Raw genomic sequence first — 4,543 nt, 5'->3', positions numbered from 1 at the left:
ACAGCTCTCCTGCTACCGGACCTCCCTGCACGTCTACCGACCACGAGATTGCCTCTTCCCTCGGCACCGTGCTTTTTGTTTGTTTTATATTTGTTTGGCTGGATCTTCGTGTATGGACTTTGCTTGTGTTTACTACGCTCCTGGGACTCGTCCCGAATAAAGCCCTAACGGGACTATTTAACTATTGTTTCTGAGTCGTGCTTTTTGGGTCCAACCCCCACGCACCCGTCTCAAAAGGGATGATATTAATGGGTGGGGATTTCGACATATTACCACCAGAACAGGGACCAATTACAAAAAGATCCAAAGCATTAAACAACATTATTAAAGAGTTAGGCCTTACTGATCCATGGAGAAACAAAAACCCTAAGGTAAAGGATTTCACCTTCTATTCAAATCCACATGGGAGCTATTCGAGGATAGATTTTTTGTTTGTATCACAACAGCATATACATAAAGTCTTGAATTGCGGCATAGAGGCCATAACCATAAGTGACCACCCACCTATTATATTAACGGTAGATATAGGCCATGAACACTTCTTTAAATACTGGAGACGTAATGTGTCAATTCTATCAGATGAGAAGGCGGTAAAGTAAATAAAACAAGACTTAAAGGAATACTTTCAGATAAATGACAATGGCGAGGTATCACCATCGATTTTATTGGAGGGAGGGAAAGCTTTTATGAGAGGGAAAATGGTAGAAATATCATCCAGGATGAGAAAAGCTCGATTAGAACAGCAAAGAGGGTTAGAGAGTAGAGTCAGAGAACTAGAGTTAGAACATAAAAGAACATCAGACGACTCCACCCTCCTCGAACTGAAAAAAAACAGGCATAGACTAGATTAACTTTTAACATATAAAGCAGAATGAGCTCTACGCTTTACAAATCAAAGGTATTATGAGAGGGGCAATAGAGCAGATCGTTTATTAGCCTTTCAACTTCAAAAGGCCCAAACTAGTAGGATAATTTCAAAAATAAGACATCCTAACTCCAAACAAATGATGGTAAAGCCAAATGATATAGCGGAAGCACTCGCAGACTACTATAAAGATTTGTATAATGATTCAGAATCCCATCTTATAGAAAGCAAAACTCAGGCATTTCTTAAAAGTTTACATCAACCATCATTATCAGCAGAAGATTCGATCAAAATGACACAGCCAATTTCATTACAGGAAATATCGGATGCTATAAAAACTCCCCTGGTACGGATGGGTTTTCGGGAGAGTTTTATAAATGCTTTGCAGAAGTGGTCACACCAGTACTATTTAAAGTATTCAACTATGCTCTATCATCAAGTGACCCACCAAATACCTGGTCAGAAGCCATCATCTCAGTCTTGCATAAGGAGGGCAAAGACCCAACCTCATGTGAGGGATATAGACCTATTAGTTTGCTCTGCAATGATCTAAAAATATTAACAAACATATTGGCACAGAGAATGCAGAGATATATCGCTAAATTAATAAACCCAGATCAAACAGGTTTTATTCCTTGTAGACAAGGTGCTAATAATATTAGAAGAACCTTAAATCTTATATCCTGCACTAAAAATAATCCTCAACCTACCATGATGCTCAGTTTAGATGCACAAAAAGCATTTGACCCTGTAAAATGGAGCTTTCTATACCAGACATTGGAGGCCTTTGGGTTTCACTCAACCTTTATAGACTGGGTGAAAATGCTATATAAAAACCCCAAATCACGGATCAGAGTTAATGGGTGCTGTTCAGACTTTTTCTACCTCAAAAGAGGAGTTCGACAGGGAGATTGTCTGAGTCCGTTACTATTTGCTGTAAGCATTGAGCCACTGGCTGAGTCGATTAGACAAAACAAAGATATAAAGGGAATAAAGGATGTAGGGGGGGTAGAACACAAGGTATCGTTATTCGCGGACGACATCCTAGCTTATTTAAGTGACCATCATTATTGATACCAAGTCTATTGAACAGTCTGCATGACTATGGAGAAATGTCGGGATACTTGACTATCAATAGCTATGATGCTTTCAGGGAAATGTCCAGCAGAACTAGAAGGGACTAATAAAGGGTTTAGGTATCTGGGTATCATCATTACACCGATCACATCACAGTTATTTGATGCAAATTATGCAAAATTGATAACTGAAATAAAGAAGGATTTGGTTAGATGGGAGATTTTACCTCTGACCCTGATGGGGAGAATAGAAACGGTGAGAATGAATCTATTACCAAGACTTTTGTTCTTGTTCCAGTCATTACCTATTATGGTTCCTAGCTCTACTTTCAAATTACTAGATAAAATTATTTCTAAATTTATATGGCAAAAGAGAAAAGCTAGAATTAAATATAAGACAATCCTTTGCCCAAAAGAGAAGGGGGGGTTGAATTTACCTAATTAAAAAAATTACTATTGGGCAGCACAGCTGAGAGCTATAATTATGTGGTTAACTAAAGAGACAGACTCAGTGTGGGTAGAAATGGAACAAAAGTCATGTCCAATGGTACCCTTGGAATCACTCTCATTCCTGAATGAAAAGGCACAAAAGAAACTTAAGATTAGTAATGACTGGATCAGGGGAACGATGAAAATATGGTCAGTGGTACGAAAGAAATTAAAATTATCAACTTCTATTTGTAGGGCCACTAAAATAGCAATAAACCCAGATTTTTTACCAACTACTATGGGCTCAGGATATGAGAAATGGACAAACAAGGGGTTAGTATATATTGCACAAGTATTTAAGGAATACACCATGAAGTCATTTGAAGAACTTACAAAGCAATTTAATCTCCCAGCCCATGATTTTTTATAAATTTCTGCAATTAAGACACTACCTTCAGAAACATGATGAATGGGAAAACCTTTGTAAAAAACCATGCAAAATAGAGTTATTATTAATGTCATGTGTAGAGGAAGGGAAAAAAGGGGGATCATATCAAACATCTATAAAGCATTACAACAGGAATCAAATGACAACAATATGGAAGTTAAAGAAAAATGGGAATTGGAAACAATTAGTACAATAATGGATGAAAAATGGGAGGAAACATTCAAAGAAGGTCATAAACTAACTCATAGCCCAACATGGAGGGAATTTGAATGGAAGGTGAAAATGTGGTACTTTAATACTCCATCCATTACTTCAAAATACAGCAACACCTCGGAACTATGTTGGAGGGGCTGTGGACTGGTGGGGCATTTCACACACATATTTTGGCAATGCCCAAAGCTTCTGGACTTCTGGAAGAATATACAAAAGGAGATTAGGCAGATCTTGGGTATTAAAATAGCCCTAGACCCATTCATTTTCATACTGGGTATAGCTCCTGACAATATCATGGATAGAAACACAATTTATTTATTGAGAATTTTGCTCTTAATAGCCAAAAAAATTATAACAATATCCTGGCTAAAGCCACAACCCCCCAGTATAACACAATGGAGAGACAGGGTAAAAAGGGTCTTTATCATGGAGGAAATCACAGCCAGATTACATCCGAAAACGGACAGGTTTGCTGAACGATGGCTACCAATAACACAGGCGATGTCAGACCTTTAGTCACCTCTTCTTCTTTTTTTTTTTCTCCTTTTGTGTTCTTTACTATCTCATTGTACTAGCCCAAATCTACTTCATTGTTAGTTGGATTACACTTGTTTTTTTGTTTTTTGTTTTTTTTTTCTCCTCTTTTTCCTTTTCCACCTTTATTTCTGTCTTGATCTCAGATACAAAGTATGAAAGGTCAATATCTCAGTTATGATATATATATATATATTTTTTAATATATATATTTCTATCCTCAGACCCCATCCTACTTTTAAAATATTGTATCTTTGCAATATGAAAAATAGGATGAAGAAATACATTTACAATGGGGCTCAAGAGAAAGGGAGAGTTTTTGTGTAGGTATGTGGGGGAGTGTGTGTGGGTATGTGTATGTGCATGTATGTATGGGTACATGGAGACAGGCGTATGCATGTATGTATATATGTATGTATGTATGTATGTATGTATGTATTGTGGCACCCCTGCTCCTGCATGTTGTGCCACGTGGGTGGAGAACCCTGAAGGGACCCGCGCAGAGCAACCGCGCAGACGTCACGCATTAGTAGAGGTCTGGGAAGGAGTGTATCTTCCTAGAGAGGTGATGGGAAGATCAGCACCTTGGAGAGAGATCCCTCTACCTGCAGTCCAGGACCCCGGACAGCGCACATGAGTGAGCAGAATGGAAAGGTACTGACTCAGCTGCAGCCTGTTTCCTAACGAGCAGTGAATGGTATTTAAGGCGCGGTCGAGGCTGCAAACAGGTTCAGTCGGCACCCTTCCTGAGCGTGTGAGAGTGTGAAAGGCAGAGAGAGGAAGGACCGTCTATGCCCTGCTGTACTGACCCTGAAGGAGACCCCACCTTTACGAACGGCAACCCCAAAGACCCGGAACGGACGCCGGACACGTGAGCCAAATAAAATCCCATCCTACTTACCCTATATCTTTGTGTTTCCCCCACCCAGCCCGGACGCGGCTGAAGAGGGAAGGAGGGAGGAGGCCCTGGAGCATACC

Source organism: Conger conger, chromosome 8 (assembly GCF_963514075.1).
Source record: "Conger conger chromosome 8, fConCon1.1, whole genome shotgun sequence".
NCBI lineage: Eukaryota > Metazoa > Chordata > Actinopteri > Anguilliformes > Congridae > Conger > Conger conger.
The sequence above is the reverse complement of the archived record's forward strand: the minus strand, read 5'-3'. Positions refer to the sequence as shown.